Below are 26,868 nucleotides of genomic sequence, written 5' to 3' on the forward strand. Positions count from 1 at the left end.
AAAGAACACATGGTAGCTAGGAAAAGGTTCAGACCTTTGTACAAAATTTTTGTACAGTGGAACCTCTAGGTTTTCCGAATAGCAACCAACAGTCAATTCATTTGTTTTTTATCTTTTGTGTTCTAATTCTGTTTTGCAGGAAACTAACACTTTTGTACAGGGTTAGTACTGACCGGGATCGGTCGACCGAACCTTGGGATCGGTCGACCGAACCTTCAAGCTACCAGATCAGATCTCCAGAAGTTGGACCCGGTTCGACCAGGGATCGGTCGACCGGACCTCGGGATCGGTCGACCGAACCTGGGATAGGTGTCGACTGGATCAAGCCGAGGTGTGCGGGTTAGAGGAGACTGATCGGTCGACCGAACCTTGGGATCGGTCGACCGATCCCAGGGATAAAGTTTGACCAGATCGAAGCGGAGCGACAGATGGACGGATCAGATGCGGTGGAGATCATCTGATCGGTCGACCGAACGTGAGGATCGGTCGACCGATCTGCTTCAGGTCAAAACTGATCCCGAGACTTGGGGATCAGGATCAACGTCTACAGAGCTATAAAAGGGAGCCTTGGGGAGCAGCTTCGACAATCAATCATAGAAGCGAACCTTCTACTTCCTGCTGCTAACAAGGCGATCTCGAAGTGCTGTTTCATCATCCCGACGACCCAGAGCTCAGTTCTTCCATCGTTCATTGTCGTTGGTATATTTTATTGTTATTAATTACTGTACTTCAAATTGTAATCATTTAACGAGCTTATAGTTGTTGCCCACCGTAAGCGATCAAGGATCGCGGGCCTTCGAGTAGGAGTCGCCATAGGCTCCGAACGAAGTAAAACACTTGTGTCTTCTGTGTGTTTGCATTTACTTTCCGCTGCGTTTCTACTGTGTGTTTTAAATCGCGAAAAATAGCCACGAGCGCTATTCACCCCCCTTCTAGCACTTTCGATCCAACACTATTCACGGAAGGTGAGTAAAGTTTATTTCAGTAACTTGAATGAGTTTATCTACTACTTCTTGTTTTATTGGATAGTGATAAATTTGGAGACCAAATTTTTGTTAGTAGGGGAGAATGTAAGATATGCGGAAATATATATATATATATATATATATATATATATAATATGGTTGGAGAAATAATCATGTGGGAATTTTTAGAAATTTTTATGGACTTTTACGAAGATCGTATGACTGGTTTCGCGGGGATAGTAGTAGAGGCATGTTTAGGAATACACGTTACCAGGGTTTAGTTGAGGAATTACTTAGGGTTTGATTCCCTTAACCCTAAGTGGACTATATTAATAGGACTCCCATCTCCCTCACCCGAACCCATACACCCGACCCGCACTCTCCCTTCCTCTCTTTCTCTATCGCGCGGACGAAGCCGATACCGACAGAGGATTCTTCCCTAATGATCCCATTCTCGCCGAATCACCGAAGGAAGAGCACCGGATCACGACGGTACCGGCCATCTCCGGAGGAGCGACCACCTCTTCGGCCATTCCTTGAGCGCGATCGAAGGTGATCCAACATCTAGGGCACGCGGAGTGTTTGGCTTGCATCATTCTCGATCTGTAAAATACCGGAAATAGGCGAATATTAATAAGGGAATTTTCCAGAATTTTTGGAAAATTTTCGGGAATTTTTCGGAGCTCGTACGGACGAGTAAACGGGGATAAAAACGGGCCGGGGAAAAGCCTGTTTAGGCTACCCGATTTAAGCGAGGAAAAGATTATATTTATATATCATTTTCCTTTTTATTTTCTTTATTTCTTTTCGTTTTCTTTTGTCGCCGAACCCGAGCTATCCCCCGCATCTCTTCCCTTTTCTCCCCGACGCCGCCGCACCCTCTCTGAGCCCTAACCGCCGGAGCACCAACCGCCTCTTCCACTCGTGCCTAAGCCGGACCAAGGGAGAAGCCGACCTTCTTCTTCTCTCTGTGTTCCTTCTCTCTGTGCTTCTGCCGACTCCGCCGAACCCCTCTCCTCTCTACGCCTTCTCCACCCGACAGCACCGCCGGGTGCTCTTCCTCCTCGCTGAGCAACTCGCCGCCGCCACCCCAGCCGACAGCCGGCTGCCTTTCTAGTGCCGACGCCCTCTCTTCATGGACACCCGGAGCCGCCGGAAGTCGAGCATCTGAACCCTAGGTTGGGTCCCTGTGCGCCGGCTAAAGCTTTCCCTGCCTCGTGTCTTTGATCATCCACTACACTCCTCCAGTGGATTCTTCTCAGCCGAGCCTTACTCTCGATTAGTTGGAATTGGCCGAGCAGTGCTTTACACAGGGTCTCCTTGCTGCCACATTTGAGAGATCAGCGGCTCTATTGTGGATCCAAGCATCACTGGTTGGGGATGATCCCCAGCTTCGGCACCAAGTTCCAACAACAAGATCTATGGTTGTGAGTTGACAGGAAGATATTTAGATTTAGGTAAGTTGTGGTTTGATTCATATGTATCAATTTAATTCAGATTTGGTTGGTGACATGGTTGGTTTGGATACTTAGGTTGTAAGGGGAATTGCTGATTAGGGTACTTGTGTGGAGGATTGCGGCTCTACCTAGCTCCGACCAACATTTCCAGCGTCAACAGTGGCTTGGTAGTGAGGTAAGGAGTAGAGAATTTGTATCTTTGCTGTAGATTCTATGTTGTTTGAACTATTGTGATGATAGATTTGATTTGGGTATGAGGTAATTAATTTGTACTTGTGTTTCCTCGATCCATACTCTAGGTTAACTAGAGGTATTTGGTTTGGAACGACAGCAGGTGTCTTCGGCAGTGACTCAACAGCCGAATATACATATTTGGGTGGATCTAGGTTTTTATGTGGACAAGTTAATTGATGATCAATTAAGGTTAATCGATAATTAGGGTTTCCTAATTGAATTAAGAGTCTGATTTAGTTATTTGATACAGGTTGAGTAACTAAATTATTTGTGTTTAATTAGGTAGGTTAATGATTATGACTTAGGGTTTTGTCCTAAGTTGTGTTGGGAATTTTATTTAGCAATTCATTTGAATTTTTAGCTAAATAAAATATCTGTGTATTGGTATTTCAGGACTTTGACGCGAGACGAGCATCTCGACGTCGTATTCGGACCAGATTGGACCTTTCTATTTTTGGAGGCGGGTACTTTTGACTTATGTCATTTGATATGCTTAGTAATTAAATTAACATGTTGTATTAATTGTGTTTCTTATATGTTTCGGTTAATCACTACCCAAATCTTACATGCTTGATTGATTGATTGGTTTTGCATCTCAGGTATATTTTACCTGTTTATACCTGCTTATAGGGGCAGTGATATACCATGTTTCACCATGTTCAGGACCTAGGTTTTATACCTTCTGTATACCTTTGGATTGTTTTGGATTCGTTGACCTTTGATGCATTTTTATATATATGTGGATTAGGTCAGGATATTCTTGTGGTTAGTGCCATGCACCATTTGCATGATTGCATGCTGTGCGATAGTCCGCTCCATTATTGTTGAGCACATCGCCAGTTACATGGATCTGCACACACCACCACTCATGGGTTAGTGGTCGATTCAGGTTGAGTGTGTTGCAGCAGGGACTCTGTTAGGCACCGTTGGTCCGCTCATGGGTAGTGTGACACAACGTGTTATCCGGCAGGGATTCCTCCCCGTCTTTGAGTACCGGGAGTTGAGAGCATTGCACTCCCCCATCTATGATTTGGGGTAGGAGGATAGGTGTACTCCGACAGCATCCCGTCCACTCGGTCACTCATCAGGAGTAGTGACGACAGAGTGTACGGTTGTCACAGCCCTACCCACTCGGCCTCACTTTTGTATGAGATGATCGACTGGCGTCAGGGGTGACCAGGATGCATCATTGGCATCATATGCATGATGCATTTATTGCTTGTGTTTGTGTTTGCTGCATTTATATGCTGCATATTGTTTGGATACCTATGTTTGACATGCATACAGGATTTTCTTATCCCTCGGACTGTTTGACCTTATACTCAAGACCTGGTTAGTACAGTATTCTCCTGTTTATTTCAGATGCATTCTTATCTTTCTTATCAGGAGACTGTACGCATGATTAGTGCTAGGTGTTGTTTCTTTACTTTGCATATCAACTGTACCTGCTGAGTGTTGGACTCACCCCGCCTCCATTGTTGATATTTTCAGGTTGATGCTGTCAGGAGGGAGTTCCAGTCGCTAGTCCTCACTGCACGTAGTGCTGGTCCTGCAGACCTCCAGCTATTTGCTATCGTTTGTATTATTTTTGATTCTCACTTGACTATATTTGGATTTGGATGTTGATTACTTAGATATCATATAAGTTGTCTCGTTGATGGATTTGTTTTCGATTTTATACTACTACATGCCTGCCTGGACGGCAGAAGAGGTAAGAAAAATCGTATTTGGGCTTTACGAGTGTAGTTGAGTAGGGTTGATTTCGAGTCAGAGTATTACTATGTTGTTTATTTTATTAACTGCGTGGTTGTGACAGCCAGAGGCTGAATATATATATAAACTGCGTGGTGATTGATTTTTATTTACTGTTATTATTCCAGCCTCCTGTGGCTGAAGTATTTAGTGCTTGTAGAAATTTTTGATTGTCCGCCGTACAGGGGAGATGCTGCCGAAATTTTCTCGGACAGGGACTCCTCTGGGGCGTGACACGATCGATCAAGCTCCTCCATCCTTCCTCCTTGATCTGTTCGAAGGGAGGCGACTCGTGTCATCACTCATTAGAGTGGATCAGACGACGCCATCTGTAGGCGACGATTGAGGTAAGTGTCGACGGGAAAGATCTTGTGGATTCAAGATTATAATTTTTGGGGTTTTCAACTTCGATTTCCTTTTTATTCTGGATTAAGGGAAGGTGTCGGATCAACCTGGTGACGGATCTAGCCTGAGCAGATCTTGACCTTCTTCCTCCTTACATCAGATTAGGGTCTCGGCTGGGAGATTTGGGAATCAATTCAGGTGAGTAAGGTTCTGTGTGATAAGGATTTCAGCAAATTCATTGTTCTACAATTAACTTCTGTTTAGATTTTGGAAAGAAGAGGTGTAAGGAGCTTGGTAGCTGTCGGTAGGATTCTTGTGAGGGCTGTAGGTTTTGACCCACTGCTACCTCTCAAGGTAAGTGATGTCCAATAAGGGTATTTCTGTTGATTTCATTCGTACGCGGCTAAATTAGATTTGTTTAATGGGTGTAGAATTTTATTCTTGCTTAGATTAATCGTAGTTAATAGTTGTGATTCTAAATCCATGTTGACACTAGATTACTAGGATTTAAAATCATATTAAAGGTGGTGGATTAAAACCTTTGGTTAGGGAATAATTGAAAGGTGAATTATATTCGAACCTAGTCTAGTTGATTATGGTATGTTTAAGGTTGCATTATTATAGATAACTATGGTTGGCTATTACTTTAGAGTTGGTTATTTATTTAAAGGTGATCCAATTATGTGTAGTATATATATATGTATATTACATGGATTGAATATGTGATACAAGACCTTGATCTGGACGAGCTGCGTGACGTGGGTGGTTATGTTGATACGAGATATATCGAGGCGGGTATTTCTTCCTATCTCCTATTTAGTTCTTTGAACTTTAAAGCATGGTTATATTTGGATGTTTAGGTTGCATTACCTTAAATTTGTATATTTGTTTCGTTCCTACTTGTCACTTTCTGTCTTAATCTTTGATATGATCTAGTATACCTCGATATAGTCTCACCCTTGATATCAGAACTCTATGCATATGCATATGTAGAGTTTGTATCATAGAGATGTCCGGTTTGTACGGTTAGCGTGTTTATCATGCAGATTGATGTTGAGTGTACACGCGACGAGTATGTGTTATTGGAGTTGCATAGTGGATTGACATGTTGTTTGTTGGAGTATGTATATACGTTTGTGGTGGTTATTGGGGGTGTTCTTAGGGTGCATGATTGATGATAGTATCTATATTATGACTATTCACATCATGTCATCATTCATTGCATACTGACGACTATTGTCTCCCTTGTGGTGAGAGGGTCGTCAGTTGTTTATAGCTGCCCATTCGGCCACTGTTGGAGAGTGATAGCTAGGAGTGGAGCTAGTCCTGTCGCGCTTGCTCAGCCGTTCGGTGTTTATACTCTATCAGCCTCGACCACTCTGGAGTAGTGGGTCTTGAGGGTACAGTAGTCAAAGGCTTTAGTTGTGAGTGGTTAGGGACCCTTAGCTGTGTAGTTATATAACTACTTAGCTGATCGTCCACTTCGGCCGCCTACAGCGGTGCATGTACTGGAGACTAGTACGGTTTGTCACAGACCCAAGCCTTTCGACCATATAGGGGTCGTGGTGTCTAGAGAGGTGGCAGGGGTGACCATGGAGCATGCATGCACATTTGCATATGATGCGCGGTGCATCTGGGGAGATATTTTTACATACATGTCTAGTAGATATTAGTTGCATGTGATTGTGCATTATTGCATTTGCTTGAGCTATGTATGCTGCATTTGGATGTCATACTGCAGACATGTCATTTATTTTACATGTATATGCAGTCATATGTATATTTGCACAGGTGTCACGAGTAGATCTGCTGCTATTCCGGTGAGTTTACTGATTATGGTATTGATTCTAGTCGAGCATGTGCATTTATTGCGTCAAGTATGTTTATGTATAGTTGTTGTATCAGATATGGCTAGATGTGTTATATTTTGATAGCATGATTTTATTCCTATGTATGGAGACTGTATTCCTTTGTTCCTATATTGTCGTATTTACCATACTTTATTCTGTCCTTACCCGCTGAGTTCCTTGTACTCACCACCCCGTCTATACTGTTTTGATTTCAGGTAGTAGGTAGATGATATGGAGTTGCTTGGAGTATACTGCCATCCGGTCCCACTTCCCACATCATATCCGAGGACTTGTTATCGGTTTTAGTTTCTTACTATTTGCATTTCATACTCGTTGGATTTAGAGTTGTGAGACCTGACTATGTTTCGATACTTGTATTGGGGACTTGTATCTGTGATGTTTTTGTGGACTTTTCATTTGTGGGTTTTCTCTTCGTTTTTCCGCTGTCTTTTTAATATAGCTGTGTGGGCTGCATATTTGCTGTGTGATTGTTCTCATTTCTCTTATCCAGCCGGGTAGGCTGTGAATATTAACTACGTGGATGTTGTTACTTTTGTTTATATATTCCAACCGCATGTAACTGATGTATTTTGTATGTATGTGAGTTTCAAATTGTCACCGGTATAGGGAGATGCTGCCGAAATTTTTTGGTAGGAACTCACCCGGGGCGTGACAACAACCTCCCCGGTTGTAATCAAATAATTTCTTTGTGCCTCATCTTTTTTTGTTTTTTAATTATTTTTATGCAAGTGTTGGTAATTATTAAGCTATAAAGTTCGAGGAAGGTTCTTTTTCCCTGCAGGGCTATTCATCCCTTCTAGCCAGTCACCAAGGGTTCTACACTACCAACCTTCTCGTTTGACTTGCTCTCGCCTAACCTCCAGTTAGGACTTCCCAATCAAATATCTGGTCAACCTTAATCTATTTGACTCTTCTTCATATCAAACTAGTCAAACCTTGACCAAAGGGGAATTATACCAACAATCTCTCTAAACGAGCAATTGCACCTATAATCTCCATATATTATCAAATATTAAAACTCAAATATCCAGACTCAAGCTTAGTCAACCTGGTCAACCTTGACCTAGGGGAAATTGCACCAACACCTTGACCTAGGGAAATTGCACCAACAATCTTCCCTTTTTTGATGTTTGACAAAATGTTTAAGTTAGGCTCATCTATAAGCCCCAACTTCTTCTTCTTGCTAAAGTATAAATGAGAGTTTCCTACATTCTCCCCCTTAATATAAGAGTTTCACAATTTTCCCCTATGAATATGGAGACTTTCCTAACTTAAACCCTATATTCTCCCCCTTTAGCACACATCAAAAACTCTTCTCCTTAAGAGTTATCTCATGTTGTTCACAACCTCACTTGTTATTCACAACACCATAATGAAGGTCCCATACCCCTCATTATGCCTAATGTTCACCCTTGAGCATTAATCATATGCTCTTTGTAGAGCATTCATAACAATGAAGGTTTCCCACCTTCAATTGTTTAGTTAAAAAGAAATCTAAGTCATGTCTTTAAGGAGTAGCTCCCTTTCAAAATATGCTCCAACTTATAGGACCGTAAATATGCTAGAGGGGGTGAATAATGAATTTTGAAAATTGAGAACGAATTACGTAGTGAAATAATAAAAGAAAAAGACTAGAAAGAAAAATACAATCACACGCTAACATAAGTAGTTTTTACTTGGTTTAGAGCCTTCAACGACTCCTACTTTAAGGCCTACACTCGTCGTGTAACACATACTAACTGAAGTAACAAAAAATATCTAGTAACCAAAGTATAGATCAGGTAACATCAAGTCAGGAAATGTAGTAGAAAAATAAACTATTGAGATGACAAAGAAGAGGGATCGAGACCCCACTATCGTAATATGCCCATCAACTCAGTATGACGAGTCTACCCCTCATCTCACAGATTGGAGATGCCCTGTCGAAGATCAAAGACCTCCAGTCGAAGACTCGTCATGGATGTCTCGAGTCTAGCACTTTGTCGTCTAAAGTACAAGGGACTGGAGGCTCGGGCGACCCAAAAAGATCATCCATGAACTCACGTATCTCTGCCTCTTCTCTTGGAGATAGGTCAGGGTGAGCTTGGACCACAGGGTCAGGCTGGGGCTAGTCTGTCGAGTTAGGTAGCGGCTGGGCTGCTGGGTAAGGTTGGTGCTGGGCCTCTCTCCTCCAGGACAGGACACCCTCATCATCTATATGTACACCAACTAAGGAGAAGTTTAGCACCTACTAAATCAAACTCATTTATGGCTCTGACATCACTCGTGGTGACATCAATACCCAATGAGGCTATGTAGGCAGTCAAAATATGACAATAAGACAAATGAACCCGCCGATTGGTAGTAATACCTAATGAATAGATGATGGTATGAAAGATGTGCAAATTGATATCTACATCTAACCTCTGACATAATGCATAGAGAAGAAATGAATGGAACGGATGCATCATAGCTATGTCTCGGGTAGTCAAAGGTAGAATACATGTAACTAAGACCCTATACAGGACATAGTCCTGGACCCTAAGGGTGACAAATCTAAACAGGGTCACAATTGGTACACGTTGACCACCAAAAAATACGAATATATCGTATCGAGTGTGATGCAAGTAGGAATCATCAAATGGTGGATCCTGAGGGGGTAGCACTGGAAAGGGCATGCAGATGGTCGTAATTCTAAAAAGTAGCGAATGATAGTAAGGGATAATGTAACATCCGTACCGGTGACCCTAGTGGAATAGGTAAGATCGTTAACTTTAACTAAGTTATTATAGAATTCAGCACATAGACCTATGTTAACTGCACTAGAACAATATACTAAACGCTGTAAGCTATAATAGTGAATAACCTCTGTCAAGGGAATGCATGTCCACATAAAAAAATATCTATCTAAATGTCTAGAAAGCAAAGGAACATATATAATGGAGGAAAATCTAACCCTAAGCTTTTCAATTAGAAACTTAAGGTCAGTACTAGGAGTCGAGGGGCCAACACCAGGATTTGATCGTTTTCTAATTAACAAACAACATCCTAAAAATTAAATTTAAAAATGAAACAAAAAAAATAAAGTTTAAGATTAAAATATTATCGACGCATCGTGAATATTTATAAGAGAACTGACGACCTCGGTTGAACCTCAACAACGTAGGTCGAGGACCGGAGGAAAAAAAGTTTGAGGAATTAGGAAAAAATATTTTTTTCCTTTTCTTTCTTTTGCTTGTAAAGCCTGGTGAGGAACCTTTGTAAAAGAGAAAAGGAAAAGGAGTGAGGAAAGGGGGCACCTGTTTACCCCCTTATATAGGTTGGTTCGGTCCCCTGGACCTAAACTAGAGGCGGGGAGCTCGAATCCCTCTTCCGAGCTCCCGAAGCCTTATATCAGGGGCGCCGCCCCTGGTTTGGGCCCCTAGTTTCTGCAGTGATTTTTTTTATTGTAATTAATTTAAGTTAAATATTTAATGGAATTGGTGAAAAATTAATTTAAGTAAAATATTAATTAAGTTGAAAAATTAGATTATTTCAAAAATTAATTGAGTTGTTGAAAAATTAATTTAAGTTTAAGTTAAGAGGGAAATTTATTTAACTTAAAAATTATTATTGAAAAATTAATTTAAGTTAATTAAATAAGTTGTTTAAGAATTTAAGTTACACAAATTAGTTTAAGTTAAAAGTTAAAAATTAATTGTAAGTTAAGAAATTAATTTTAATTGATTAACTTTAAGAAATTGATTTAAGTTAAGAATTAATTTATGGTAAAAGATTAATTAAGTTGTTTAATAAGTAATTTAATTAGTTAGATTGTTTAATAATTAAGTTAATTAAAGATTAATTTATGTTAAGAATTAACTTATGGTAAGGATTAATTGAGTTGTTTAATAAGTAATTTAATTAGTTATATTATTTAATAATTAAGTTAATTAAAAATTTTAAGTAAAGAATTAGTTTATGGTAAAGATTAATTAAGTTGTTTAACAATTAAGTGGGAAAAAAATTGAGTTGTTTTAAAAATTAATTGTTGAAAAATTAATTTAATTAATAAGTAAAATTAATTTAAGTTAAAACTTAATTGTTAAAAAAATAATTTATGTTAAAAATTAATTGTTTAAAAAATTAATTTAAGTTAAAATTAATTTTTTTAAAAATTAATGAAGTTTGCTTTTTTAGAACAATTTAATGTAAAAAAAATAGTTTAAAAATACTCATCTAAAATTGGTACTTAAATGTCTAACCTTTAGTTACTAACTGACTACCAAGATATAGCAGTGTTCACCTGATTAGTTAAGTTAAGTATTAATGTCCAGTTAGACTTTGTTGAAAAATGACTACTTAACTTGATCAATGTACTATTGTATTTTTTGCTCAGACTTATGTTGATGCACTTATATAAGCATATGAAGTCCAAGTAAAAAGCCTATGCATCTCACGCCTTCTATGTTAGTGAATGCAAAATCAAGTAAACCTAGTGTGTTTGTAAGATGCTCGATTTTTAGATCTATAGGATCATACTTTTTATGGGTTCGATCTAGACTAAGGCTAAAACAATTTTTATAACATTAGAGAAATGGGAAGTTTTTAGACAAAGTAAATAGTTTTTCTAGAATTTAAAAATTAGTCATATAAATATCCTCCCCTTAATCTAAGGTTCATGCAAAAATTGTATGATAAGTTTAAAGGAATTAATTATTGAATTTTAGATTGATTAATAAGAAATAATCATAATTTAATTTTATCTAATTTAATTTAGCCTTATTCATCTCACCAGTCTAAATTTTTAGACAGAAAAGGATCTTATGTTTTTTGTGAGATGAGTTAGATTAAATTTTAGGATTTGGTTTAACTTGTTAGATTCAAGTTTAGCTTTGGGTTCAATAAATAGACATTCTTTGGATAAACTTCTAAGCTGTGGTAAGTCACCTGGACATCATTAGAGTAACCATACATTCGAAATTTTTTAAATAGTCCTATCCATTGAACTTAATAACAAAATTTTGGTCTAACTAGCTAGAATTGGTAAGGATAGCTTCAATTAGTTTTACTAAGACAAATGTACCACGTCAAAGCTATATCTTCCTAGACATACATAGACATAGTTTCCCTAATCTACTATCATCCAAAACTTCTCTAATACTATTTGTTAGGTTAAACTTTTATCCCTATTTAAGCTCTAATCCTAATTACCCTGCCGGATAACCTATTGTTTTGGAGGTGTCAACTAATTTAAAGTCTCCACCTGAATTATTGAACTTTTAGATTTTTGTCGATTATTTTTGTAATTATAATAAACTTGATGGTAATTTAAATTAGCTTTGTAGTTATTTAATTCAAATTTATTTTTTCTATTTGAGTTTAAATTGTTTGACTTCATTTACATTTTAGGTTTAGGTTTAATTTATTTATTTTATTCTTTAGTTTGGAATTTAATTTTGAAGGTTTATTTTGGTTTGGTTTTGAATTAATATATTTGGTTGGATTTGATTTCAGGTAGTGAATTTAAATTTTAGGCACAAAAAATTGATTGAGTCCTACTGACGTGGTTAGACACTCTTTTGGAACCCAGGCTTTGGTTAGTTTCTTATTTTAACTTATTAGAGAAATAAAAGTTTTAGTTGTAGAGATGGATTATATCCAAGCTCAGACTTATTATATACTGCTTTTTGTATTTTAAGAATTAGGTCTAAATTTTTTAATCTTGTGGTAAAAGTTTCTAATAATCCTTTGAGTTTGTTAATTTCACTTTTTAAGATTATATTTTCCTCCTAAAGTTTTATTTCTTGATTTAGATTTTTATTTTTAATTTGTTCCTTGAGTTGTTGATTTTTCTCAATAAGTGTTTTAGTTTGTATTTCAAATTTTATTAATTTTTTATTTAACCATGTAATTATTTTAAAAAATTTAGAGGTTAAGATAGAAGATATCTCGTTCAAACCTTCGAAGATAAGTGCATATTTGTGGCTTGATTGGTGTTAATACCCCAAGATAGTTTTGATGTGATCAACTAAGTCAAGTTAAATCTTGTTGTGGTTTGACCCCTGTGTCTAAGTGAATGAGAACTTAAGAGCACAGGAAGTTGAGTGAAAGACTCAGCTAGCAAGAAGGACAACACGGGAGAGAGCCGAAGGACTCGGTGTGTCCGAGGTACGAGGTGTTGTGGAAGAGTACGCGGGCAAACGAGAAGGAGGCAGACGACGTTCTCCGAGAGACTAGAAGCCCGATTGAAAGTTTGCTCGAGTAGGCCGAAGTTGAGTTCGGGTGATCCTTATTCCAGAAGGCCGAAATCACCTGAGCGAGTGGAATCAGAGTGGAAGATTCGGACCAATACAAGTGGAACTAGAGCGAAAGACTCGGACCAGACCGTCTGGGTGCCCGGATCAGTTGGGTGCCCCCTGGGCACCTCACCCAAGGGAGCCTTATCTACACGGTTTGGGCACCCGGAACCCTTCCGGGCTCTCGGACCAAGAATTTCATCCAAACGCCAGGTGTCACAAGCCATTAAGATGGGGATAAAAGTTTGTCCTCCTCCAAGCACCTAGAAGCCTTTTAGGTACCCCAACCAAGGCTATAAATACATCCCTAGTCCCAAAAGGTAGAACAATACTTGTAATTGATTCTTTTTTAGTCTTGTTCTGTAATTCAGTGCTTCAACTACTATAAGAGACTTCTCTGCCTAAAGGAGATTGTTTAGTGAGCTTTTCATCTTCCTTGGATTAACAATCTCCCCGGTTGTAAGCAAGTAAAATCTTTGAGTGTCTTTTTTCTTTGATTAGTTTTCTTTTGTATAAGTGTTTATGTTAATATAGCTATAAAGTCGAGAAAGGTTTGTTTTTATTGTGCAGACTGTTCACCTCCCTTTAGTCGGCCGCCAAGGGACCAACAAGTGGTATCAAAGCCCAACAGCTTCGAGAGGACTAACAGCCGAACGAAGTACAAGAGATGCCCAGAATGAGCATCAATCCACCGATGTTTGAGGGGGAATTCACGAGCTAGAAGAAAAAGATGGAGGTATTCTTTAAGACAGATTTTGATTTACTTATAATAATGAAATTTGGTTGTGTAGCACCTGAGGATAAAGAAGAATACCAATGGACGAAGGAGCAAGCTAACTTCGTGGCAAATGGTAAAGCAGAGTTCCATCTACTAAGCGTCTTACCTCCATAAGAAGTCAACCGGATCGGAGCCTACGAGTCTGCTAAGGAGCTATGGGAGAAATTCCTAGAACTACACGAAGAAACCTATGAGGCAAAACTCGCAAGACAGGATCTGCTCAGGAACCAGATCAGCAACATCAAATTAGAAGAAGGAGAAACCATTGTATACCTTCACTCAAGAATAAAGGAACTCATCACCAGACTCTCGAATCTCAGAGAAAAGGTAAGCAACTGAGATTCGCTAAGGTATGCGCTTAACGCATTTCCTAAGACTACTGAATGGGCGTTATTAGTATATGCTTATTATATATCTAAGGATCTAGAATTAAATACTTTATAATAATTATTTTAACATTTGAAGTCCATGAAACAAGATATGTAGATATGAAGAAGAAGCCAAAGCACAATATTACCTTAAAGCGAAAAACGGAAGAATGAGATTCTAAATCTTCTCTCGATGATGACGAAACGACACTTATGGTAAGAAAATTTAAAAAATTATTTAAAACTAATAAATCTAATCAAGTGCAGGGTAATAAAAGGAAAAGAAAGATAAAATTTTACCACTGCACTGAAGAAGAGCACATGAGAGACAACTGCCCTAAATTGAAGAGCAAGGACAAGAATAAGGACAAGGAGAAGAATAAGAAGCCAACCCATACCAAGTATAATCAAAAAGCGACATGGGATGAAACGTTGTTTGAATTAGAGATAGAAGCCCTCTCCAGACTTGCGCTAGTGGTAAGTCACCCAGTCGACGAAGATGAAGCAAGCTCATCCAAAATGAGCATCGAGAGCATCGATGAAGGGGGAGTGACATTGGAAGAAAGTAGCACTTCAGGGGGAGCTTCAGATTACAGGATTGACAAGGTAAGTCAGGTACTGTCTCTTCCTCTTAACAAGTTATTTCAGCTTATAAAAATATTATCGAAAAACTACTGTAAGTTAGAAAAAGAAAATAAAGAGTTAAAATCAACCTTAGCTATATCTTGTCGATTAGAAGATCTCAACAAAATAAAAATGAAAAATGAAAAATTAAAAACATAAATAGAATATTTGAAGGAACGTGCATGCTCACATGTTCAAAATATTAGAAGATATAATGGTTTAAATTGGAATTTTAAATACCATAAGGGCCAAATTAGGAAAATATCACAAAAATATATTTCTAAGAAATTTTTGATTAATCCTGTAGGAAGAAATCTATTTTGGGTTCCAAAATCATATTTAGAATAATTATTTTTTTGGCTTTCAGAGAGAAAATTAAATATTTACTTTCATTAAAAGGCTTTATCTAGAAGTGGTTGTTGTTCCAATAACCAAGAAGGCCTAATGTCACGCCACAGTCTGGAAGCCAATTACTGAAATAAATGTTTAATTACTAACTGTAAAGCATTTAATTAAAAAAATTATCTAATGCTTTTAAACAAATTGATAGAAATTATTTATAAGATATTTTTTTAAAGAAAATTTTATCACTTATACAAAATGTTAAAATATTTTCTATTTTTTATGGAAAATTATCATATTTCTAGAAAAGATTTTTTTGTGAAAAATTTTATGTCTGCTCAATCCTTAGTAAAATTTTTTTAATTCGTTATATGACTCCAGATTTTTTTTCAAAGTTTTTATAGAGTTTTCCCTTAGACCTTGTTTTAGATTTTTTAAGAACCCCGTTTTTAATGTGATCAAAGGGGGAGAAGTGAAGATTAAGTCTAGGGGCAGGGTATATTTTTGCCATTAATTTTTGTAATTCTTTTTTACACATTATTACTTATAAAAATTTACTTTGTTATTATTGGTTTATGTTTTTTTCCCTAACTTAACTTGAGTTGTTCATATCAAAAAGAGGGAGATTGCTAATACCCCAAGATAGTTTTGATGTGATCAACCAAGTCAGGTTAGGTTCTGTTGTGGTTTGACTCTTGTGTCTAAGTGTGTAGGAACTTAGGAGCATAGGAATTCATGTGAAAGATGTAGCTAGCGAGAAGGACGACACAGGGGAGAGCCCACCGGCTTGGTGCTTCCGAGGTATGAGGTACTACAGAAGAGTACCTGGGCGGATGAGAAGGAGGCGCACAACATTCTTAGAGGGATGAGAAGCCGGAGTGGAAGTTTGCTCGAGAAGGTTGGAAGTTGGGTTGGGTGAGCCCTATTATGGATGGCCGAAATCACCCAAGCGAGTGGAACTAAAATGGAAAATCCATATCAATGCGAGAGGAACCAGAGCAGAAGACCCAGACTAAAAAGTCAACTAGGGGTTGACTTTTGGTTCCGGACGCCTAGACCAAGTCCAGGCGCTCGGACCGTCTGGGAGCCCAGATCAGCTGGGCGCTTGGATCAGCTGGGTGCCCCTTGGGTACCTCACCTAGGGGGAGCCTTATCTGCATGGTCTGGGCACCCGGAACTCTAGGTGTCACGAGCTGTTGTGATTGGGATAAAAGTTTATCCCCTTCCAGGCACTTGAAACCCTTCCAGGTGCCCCGACCAGGGTTATAAATATAGCCCTAGTCCCAGAAGGTAGAACAACACTTGTAATTGATTTCTTTTTAGTCTTATTCTATAATTGAGTGCTTCAACTGTTGTAAGAGGCTTTTCCACCTGAAGGAGATCATTTAGTGAGCTCTTTATCTTCCTTGGATTAACAACCTTCCCGGTTGTAACCAAGTAAAATCTCTGAGCCTCTTCTTTATTTAATTAGTGTTTTTTATACAAGTGTTTATGTTAATATAGCTATAAAGTCGAGAAGGGTTTGTTTTTATTGTGCAGGCTATTCACCCCCTTTAGTCGGTTGCTAAGAGACCAACAATTTTACTCAGACTCATCGTCTTGTTTCGTCTCGCTTTTTGATTTCTGTCCAGATGCTATCAGCACGAGATAGTTATGGTTCTTCTGATCTTCGACGTCTCACTTTTTGATTTGATCACTTTTTGTATGTCCTTCTTTGTGAAATTATTCTTCCTTCTTGTGAACATTTTTCTAACCATGTTCACGAGTTGTTCCTCTTTGTCTTCTAAGTTAGATTCAAATTCTAGCTCTAGTTTGTTCTTTACTTCGTTCGAGGAACCTACAAAAAGTGCAATATCTTTCTCAACCGACTTTGAGTTAGTCTATTCATGAAGTTCAAGTTCACAAAATAACTCATTTAATTTTAGTTTATTTAAGTTCCTTGAAACTTTATAGACATCTACTATGGATGCCCACAGTGCATTTCGTAGAAATGAGTTCAAAGCATACCTAATTATATCCCTATTCTCCAGTTAGTGACCGTTTAGGTGGAGCTCGTTCAGAATGTCTTTGATTCTAGCATGTAGCTGAGTAGCTGTTTCTCCATCCTGTATTTTAATGTTAAACAAATTGTTTAATAGTAAGTTACATTTTGGTACCTTTGCATCACTTGTGACCTAATGCAATTCAATCAGTTTGTCCCAGAGCTCCTTGGCATTTTGAATGGGCCAACATGATTTAGTTCCTCCTTGGTAAGTTCGCATTGGATTGCATTTGTTGCCTTTGAGTCGATTTGGGATTTTTTTCTTATCTTTTGGATTCCATCTTTTTGGGTCGACTGGTACTTTTGTTTCTTCGTCAATTGGCGCCTTGTACCCTCGTCGGATGGTGAACCACTGATTGATGTCAGTCTTCAGGTACACCTCCATCCGTTTCTTCAATATGGGAAGTCATATCCATTGAAGAGCGGGGGACGAACGGTGCTATAACCCTTAGATTGAGCCATTTAGAGAAATGAAACCTTGCACACAGGAAGGAGGAGAGAAATCTTAAGACTAGGTCTTGGATTAGCAGTGTGGGAGATAATAAGAAAAAAATAAGACTTGATTGGTGTTGCACCCATTCAAGAGTATTTTGCAATGAAAAAATTAATCCAAAGAGATAATTATATTAATTTGGATTCTATCAAAAAAACTCAAAACTAAAAAATAAATATTAAAAGCAATTTTAAAAATCACCTTGCCTGATTGGTGGTTGCACCAATTCAAAGCGGTATCCATTCTGATACCACTTGTAGGACCTAAATACGCTATAGGGGGGGGTGAATAGTGAATTTCAAAAATTGAGAGCAAATTATACAGTGGAATAATAAAAGAAAAAGACTAGAAAGAAAAAGACAATCACACGCTAACACAAGTAGTTTTTACTTGCTTCGGAGCCTTCAACTCCTACTCCAAGGCTTGCACTCGTCGAGTGCTTTTGTTGGGAAATCCACTAACGGTTTAAATGATTACAAAAGTTAAGTACAAGAACTAAAAACAATGTTACCGACAACAAATAAAATAAGAAGATCTTGATCACCGGTTGTCGGAGGAGCTTTACAACGTCGTAGGAGCTTTTCTAGAGTAGTACGCAGGAATGAAAGTCGTAGAAGATGTTGTTCTAAAGCTGCTGGTCGAAGACCCTTATATAAGCCCATTACAGGTGCTTGGAACCCCTCTAGGTGCATGGACCATGCTGACATGGTTCGGCTAGTCGACGCGCTCCAACTCAGCTCTTGGATGAGTTTTTTGGTCTGCACACCTAGACCACCTCCTAGCTAGACAACTCGGGTACCTGCGACACCTGCCCGGGTGAGTTGGTCCGGGCGCTCGAGGTCCGGGCGCCCAAACTCCCTTTTTTTAGCAACTTCTTCCCTACAAAAAATGTTAGTCTAGACAACAGAAAATATGTTTATCCTACAAAATAGAGTTAGCACAACATTAATAAAATAGTAGTAGTAATTAGATCATGTCTCCCTGAGATCAAGATCTAGTCAAGGTCTCAACTTAGGTTTTCCAAATGGACCTAAGCTGGACCGACGCCTATAGTTACCTCAATGGGGAACACGTCCTCACTGGATCTCTCCTCCAGTTGCTTACCTCTGTTGGTTAGTCCTAGGAAGATCGTACCGGTTCCACTGTACAAAATTTTGTACAAGTGTTGAACCTTTCCTAATAACCTATTGTGTTCTTTAGAAGTTAAATTAGGAATCACAAATAGAACTTTACATTATTGATTACAAATTTAACTTATCTGTTATTAATGGTTGAGACTTGGATCGCAAGCAGAACTTAACACTATTGATCCAAATCTACCTATGTTATAAATTCAATTAAATATTAATTTCTAAAATTGGCTTCCAGGACTGCATGGCGAGGCACTAGTCCTTCTTGGGTATGGGATCATCCACCACCGCCTAGAAAAAGCCTTTTAAGGAAATTTAATATTTAATTTCCTAAAATAACATTAGGTTTAACCAAAAGGAACAATTGAATCACAAATTCGAAAAACAAAAAAAAAACACAAATTCGAAACTCTAGAATCATATGCCTCTTTTGTTTGAAATTCATACGAAGTAAAACTAGCATGATGCGGAAAATAATTACTAGTTATACCTTTTTTTGTATGCTAATAACCTCGAGATCTTCTGCCGTATTCCTCGCCTCCTCTTGGACGTCATGTGGGCGACGATCCTCCAAGATAAACACCATCCAAAAGCTCCTCCTCCTTCTTTAGTATTCGGCCACCACCACAACCAAGGTGTTAGCTAGAGCCCTAGAGCCAATCATTTGATGATTGTATTTTGGACTTGTTGTATCATATTCTATATAAATAAAGGAATTTGGTTTTTGGTTATTATACTTACTTGTATTGGTGCCAAATAAACTAAGTATAATAACGTCCTAGAGTAGAAGGTTCTTACCTATATCAATCGATTGGTTGAATCGATAGTGAGGTGATATAGAGAACACTACTCTTAATCATTCCTAGATGATATCAAGTTGACACATGGGTATGCATTGGAGAATGTATACTGAATGACCCGCCATGAGAAAGTATCATGGATCGTTATATGAGTGTCATATACTTTCTCATGTGGCTATTAGTATGACTACTAGTCCTTAGACCTGAAGTCACCATGGTTCCCTACATAAGGAGTTATGTACTTTAGTTTCGTCAAACGTCACCCGTAACTGGGTGGACTATAAAGGTGATTACTGGGTATGTAACAAATTATGCGGAGGGATGTGAGTGATGTAGATGGGATCTATCCCTCCTATATGACGGGAGTGACATCGTTATTCTTGATAGAGTGAGACCACGAAGTGCATGGCCATGCCCAAATGAGTCAATATAGGATATTGAGCTCATTTGATTTAGTGTGTCTACTTGGAGTTCAAGATTTAGATTGATTAGAGGATGACACGGTCTATGCCTCATATTGATCAATCTAGATGTCTAGGATATAAGGACACTTGTCATATATTGTGAGGAGTCACAATTAGTAGTCACAAGGTGATGTTGGATCTCAACATTTCTTGTAACTTGGGTAGCAATGATGTATTGCTAGATGCCGCTCATTGCTTATGTTTTTAAAGGAGTTTAGAAACATTGCCAACGTTACAAGAACCTATTGGGTCACACACAAAGAACAAGTGAATGGAGATTAGGTTCATATGATGAACCAATTGGATTCGGATTGATTTAAATTAGACTTATTGAGTTAGACTCAATTAGATTCAATTGTTGAATAAGTCTAATTTAAATTTGATTCATTAAGTCAATTTATATTAATGAATTGAGATTCATTAGATTGAAATTGGCTTGAATCAAAGAATGAATTCAACTCAACATGGAGGAGATTTGATCAATTTTGACTTGACCAAAATGGGAAGTTGAAACATCAAGTTTGACTTGATGAATTGCCACTTCATGGAGGATGACTCATCCTACATGGCAGCCACATCATCTCCACCTCATGAGGTGTGCCACCTCATGAAGGTTACACCTCCCATTCCATTTAATGTGGCCGGCCACATTAAATGGGGAGGTTACATGTGTGTGGCCGGCCACACTAATGGTGTAGGAGGTTTCATTTTGTGTCATTCAAGTGGTGTTGAATGCTTCTCCTTCCTCCTAGCTCTCTTCCTCCTTTATCTTGTTGTTGCCGTGAGCTTTCATGGAGGGAGAAGGTGTATGAGTTGTGTTCCAAGAAAAGGGTGAAGTGAAGGTCACAAAGGAGGGTACCTAGAGGATTATGTGAGATCCCTTTTCTTTCTCTCCTTTCTCTCCTTTTTAAATCCTACCCGAGAGCCCTAGAAAGTGCTAGCACACTTGGGTGCTCTCTTCTCCATCCTTGTGTGTTAGAGAACACACCTTGTTCGTGTGGATATCACTAGAGAGTTGTCTACGTTGACAACTTTGAGATCCGGCGTACCGTTGGACGAGCGGGATTTGCGAGGGCACGCTTCGAAGGTAAAATGTTTTTCCTTTGTAGATCTACTGTAGATCATAGTTTAAAACTCGTATGCTTATTTTCGGAAAGTTTTCTTCGCACGAGATCCAATGGCTAGGGTGATTCGGGGTTTCCGCGACGCGAAAACGCGGTTTTCGCGGCCCGAAAAACCCAACAGTGGTATCAGAGCCACGTGCGAAGTGAGTATGAGTTTAGATTCATATTTTTATGAAATATATAGATCTGTAAACATTCTGTGAATTTCCTAATTTTTATGATTTTATGGGTATTTTTCTCGTAGAAGCGAAGCACAAGTGTTTTTACACTTGTAGGCTTCGACTACCGAGAAGAATTTTCCGAAACGGCAATGTTTCGACCCAAATTGTTTTGGGACAGCGGACTTAGGCGCTATAGGATCGCTTAGGAGCAACTCGCGATGGTTAGATCGCGGGTAGGGGTACTGCCCCTAACCCCGCAAGGGGATTTGCTCCGCGATTGCGCCCGAAATCGCTAATCGGGACCGCCGGGAAAAATTTACTCATAAAAATCTGTAAAATTATGAAAAATTACAGAAAATTATGAAAAATATATAATTTTGAGTTATATATTAATTTTGTGATAGTCATGGCCCAAAGACCCAATTTGATTGGATAATTTGTGTTGTAATTCATAATACGACCTGCGCGCCGTGATGTGATGTGCGCGTTGTACTTTTTTTTCGTGACCTGCGCGTTGTGCCTTTCTTTTATTCTGGTTGTAAATTAGATTTAGACTCGAATGTAACTCGAGTTTCAAAATTTTAATGTACAAAAATTGGAGCTGTGGAAGGTCCACTCGAGACGGAGTTACGAGGAAGGCGTGAGCAACACAAGGTGGTCAAAAGGAAGGCGCTTGAGAAGTTGACCTTAGGTTGACCATCCGATCTTCTCATTGGCTTGAGAAGATCGTAGTAGGGCCATGACTAATCATAAAATTTAATTAATTACTTATATGTATGTGATGCATGTTTAATTAAGTAGTTAATTAGTGCCTAGCGATTAGATTAGATCTAAATCGTGCACATGATGCACCCTTCGATTAGATTGGATCTATCGAGTATATGATACGCATCATCGTTTAGATTAGATCTAAAACGCGTCAACTCATAATGCCTACCATGTTGTGATACCTACCACTACCTCGATCGCATGCTGTTGTTGAATCTGCCAAAGCAGAGCAACACATACTATCTTGGTAGGGTACGGAGGGACAATCTTGGTCCCGCCTATCAACGCATGGGTGAATACAAACTCAATCAGATTGAGTATTCCTAGTTTACTCGGTTGGATCGAGTACAACTATAGGCATTCTTCCAATGGTTGGAAAGGTAGGACAAAATCACGTTTATATTAATTCTCGGGCGTATTAGCCAAAGCTAACTTGAGTTTTAATATAAATGCGGATTTTATTCTATAAACAAGAGTTGCATAGAGATGTAATTGGTAATCGTTACCTACCAATCATACTAAGTCTTGGGCATATTAGCCAAAGCTAACTCAAGGGTTAGTATGATGTGGATCTTGTCCCACGTGAATTATAGAATTCAGTGGGAGCATCATTTAGTTAAAGGCCTAATTAAATGATTAAGAATATGATACTTATTTCTGCATTTATTTCTGTTGTAGAATTTCCATGACGTCGAATATGAACACCTTCTCTCTGCGATCTGTCCTTAAGAAGGACAAGCTCAACGGAGCAAATTTCCTGGACTGGTACAGGAACCTGAGAATAGTTCTCACCCAAGAACGTAAACTGTACATTCTGGAGCAGCCCATTCTGGAGGCTCCTCCTGCCACTACCACGCGAGCAGACCGAGATGCTTACAAGAAGCATCAAGATGACGCATAAGATGTGTCCTGTCTTATGCATGCAACCATGAACTCTGAGCTTCAGAAGCAACATGAGTTGATGAGCGCTTACGATATGGTTGAACATCTTTATCACCTATATCAAGGACAAGCAAGGCACTGGAAGAGGAACTCCAAAGAATACCTGGAAGATCTTAAGAAGAAGAGAAATAAGATTTCTACTTCAGGTATACATGTTATAGAAGTCAACCTCTCTATTTCTTCATCGTGGGTATTAGATACCGGATGTGCTTCGCACATTTGTACTAATGTACAAGCGCTGAGAAATAGCAGGGCATTGACGAAAGGTGAGATAGACCTACGAGTAGGCAATGGAGCACAGGTTACTGCTATTGCTGTAGGAACTTACCATCTATCTCTGCCCTCTGGGCTTGTACTAGAATTAGATGATTGTTATTATGTGCCTGCCTTGACTAAGAACATAATTTCAGTTTCTTGTTTGGACAAGAAAGGATTTTCGTTTACAATAAAGAACAAATGTTGTTCTATCTATTTAAACGATATGTTCTATTGTAGTGCACCTCTGATAAACGGACTCTATATTCTAGACCTTGAGAGCCCTATCTATAACATAAATACCAAGAGGTTCAAGTCAAATGACCTGAACCAAACCTATCTCTGGCACTGTCGCTTAGGTCATATAAATGACAAGCGCTTATCCCAGCTCCATAAGGATGGTCTGTTGGACTCATTTGATTTAGAATCATATGAGATATACGAGTCATGCCTACGAGGCAAGATGACCAAGACTCCCTTTAGTGGGCACAGCGAAAGAGCGACTGATTTGTTAGGACTCATACATAGTGATGTATGTGGCCCTTTCAATGTCGCTGCTAGAGGAGGTTATAGGTACTTCATCACATTTACTGATGACTTCAGTAGATATGGTTATGTGTACTTGATGACACATAAGTATGAATCCTTTGAAAAGTTCAAAGAATTCAAGAATGAAGTACAGAACCAGCTTGGCAAGAGTATTAAAATACTTCGATCCGATCGAGGTGGAGAATACCTTAGCCATGAGTTTCGTGACTACCTAGCTGAGTGTGGGATTCTATCCCAACTCACTCCTCCTGGAACACCACAGTGGAATGGTGTATCCGAAAGGAGGAATCGTACCCTATTAGATATGGTGCGATCTATGATGAGTCACACAGATCTTCCGACATACCTTTGGGGCTATGCTTTAGACACGGCGGCTTTTATACTCAACCGAGTTCCATCCAAGGCCGTGATAAAGACACCATATAGGATATGGACTGGGAGAGATGCCCATGTGTCTTTCATGAGGATATGGGGTTGTGAGGCTTACGTTCGACGTTAAGTCTCAGACAAATTAGGACCCAAATCCGACAAGTGCTATTTTATTGGATATCCCAAGGAAACTAAGGGATATTACTTCTACATTCCCAGTCAGCACAAGGTAGTTGTGGCAAAGACTGGGGTCTTTCTAGAAAGGGACTTTGTTTCTAGAAAGACTAGTGGGAGCGCGTTCGATCTTGAAGAAGTTCAAGATGCGAAAAATAGCACTGATGCCTCGATGGAAATTGAACTGGAACCACAAAGTGTTGTGGATGATGTTGTTCCACAAGGAGTTGAGGAATAATAACCAGTTCAAGTAGACATACCTCTTCGCAGGTCTGATAGGGTACGTCGTCAGCTTGAGAGATACTCATTTCTCTTGTCTGACCATGATAACGTTGTGCTCATAGAGGATGAGCCTACCACCTATCAGGAAGCTGTGATGAGACCAGATTCCGAGAAATGGCTAAAGGCCATGAGATCCGAGATGGAATCCATGTACACCAACCAAGTATGGACTTTGGTTGATCCGCCTGAAGGGGTAAAACCCATTGGGTGTAAGTGGGTCTTTAAGAGAAATACTGACATGGATGGACTTATCTATAAGGGTCGCTTGGTAGCTAAAGGTTTCAAGCAGATTCATGGTATTGACTATGATGAAACCTTTTCTCCAGTAGCGATGTTTAAGTCCATTCGGATCATGCTTGCTATTGCAGCCTACCATGACTATGAGATATGGCAGATGGATGTCAAAACCACGTTTCTGAATGGAAACCTACTCGAGGATGTGTACATGACACAACCTGAGGGTTTTGTAGATCCACAACATACTAGCAGAGTATGCAAGTTGCATAGGTCCATTTATGGACTAAAGCAAGTTTCTCGGAGCTGGAATCTTCGATTCGATGATGTAATCAAACAGTTTGGTTTCATCAAGAATGAAGATGAACCTTGTGTCTACAAGAAGGTTGTAGGGGACATAGTTATCTTTCTCATATTGTATGTGGATGATATACTCCTCATTGGGAAGGACATCCCTATGCTTCAGTCTGTCAAGACCTGGCTAGGGAGTTGCTTCTCAATGAAGGACTTAGGTGAGGCATCCCGCATTATAGGGATATAGATCTATAGAGATAGATCTAAGAGATTGCTTGGCCTAAGTCAGAGTACATACATTGACAAGGTACTCCTTCGGTTTGCCATGCAGAACTCCAAGAAGGGATTTCTGCCGATGTCACATGGCGTGAGTCTTTCGAAGACTCAAGGTCCCTCTTCTAGAGAGGAGAGAGACCGCATGGATCAGATCCCTTATGCCTCAGCCATAGGATCTATCATGTACGCCATGCTATGTACTCGACCTGATGTCTCGTATGCTTTGAGCATGACGAGCAAATACTAGTCAGATCCAGGTGAAAGTCACTGGATAGCGGTCAAGAATATTCTTAAGTACTTGAGAAGGTCTAAAGAATATTTCTTGATATATGGAGGCAGTGATGAGCTAGCTATAAAGGGTTACAGTGATGCTAGCTTCCAGACCGACCAGGATGACTATAGATCGCAGTCGGGGTTCGTGTTTTGCATTAATGGTGGTGTTGTGAGCTGGAAGAGTTCAAAGCAGGACACAGTAACTGATTCTACAACAGAAGCCGAGTACATTGCTACATCAGAGGCAGCAAAGGAGGCAGTTTGGATTCGCAAGTTCATCACTGAACTTGGGGTGGTTCCTAGCATTGCTGACCCCATTGAGCTCTATTGTGACAACAATGGAGCTATAGCACAGGCGAAGGAACCTCGCTCACACCAGTGGACCAAACACATACTACAACGCTTCCATCTCATTCGAGAGATTATCGAGAGAGGAGATGTGAAGATTTGTAGAGTACTTACAGAGGCTAACATCGCAGATCCCTTGACCAAGGCTTTGGCACAGAGGAAGCATGATGGTCACACTAGGTCATTGGGGCTTAGAGCCTACACTGATTGGCACTAGTGCTAGTGGGAGATTGTTAGCTAGAGCCCTAGAGCCAATCATTTGATGATTGTATTTTGGACTTGTTGTATCATATTCTATATAAATAAAGGCATTTGGCTTTTGGTTATTATACTTACTTGTATTGGTGCCAAATAAACTAAGTATAATAACATCCTAGAGTAGAAGGTTCTTACCTATATCAATCGATTGGTTGAATCGATAGTGAGATGATATAGGGAACATTACTCTAAATCATTCCTAGTCGAGTATTAACATTCAGGGACAATATTAATGCAATAAGACTAGCATGTAGGTCAACTCGATGACTTGATCTCACAAGTCATGGATATAGAGATATAAAGTTGACACATGGGTATGCATTAGAGAATGTATACTGAATGACCCGCTATGAGAAAGTATCATGGATCGTTATATGAGTGTCATATACTTTCTCATGTGGCTATTAGTATGACTACTAGTCCTTAGACCTGAAGTCACCATGGTTCCCTAGATAAGGAGTTATGTACTTTAGTTTCGTCAAACGTCACCCGTAACTGGGTGGACTATAAAGGCGATTACTGGGTATGTAACAAATTATACGGAGGGATGTGAGTGATGTAGATGGGATCTATCCCTCCTATATGATGGGAGTGACATCGGTATTCTTGATAGAGTGAGACCACGAAGTGCATGGCCATG

The 26,868-nt window shown here is 39.2% G+C and overlaps 1 long non-coding RNA gene across 1 annotated transcript; it reads left to right on the forward strand.

The window, feature by feature from the left end:
* The first annotated feature begins 1,771 nt into the window (after positions 1–1,771).
* Positions 1,772–3,100, forward strand: LOC122053653. Its single transcript, XR_006132286.1, has 3 exons — positions 1,772–2,422; positions 2,498–2,597; positions 3,050–3,100. It is a non-coding gene; the product is annotated as an uncharacterized LOC122053653 (long non-coding RNA).
* The last annotated feature ends 23,768 nt before the right edge of the window (positions 3,101–26,868 follow it).

This window comes from Zingiber officinale, chromosome 3A (assembly GCF_018446385.1).
Source record: "Zingiber officinale cultivar Zhangliang chromosome 3A, Zo_v1.1, whole genome shotgun sequence".
In the NCBI taxonomy this organism is placed as follows: Eukaryota; Viridiplantae; Streptophyta; class Magnoliopsida; order Zingiberales; family Zingiberaceae; genus Zingiber; species Zingiber officinale.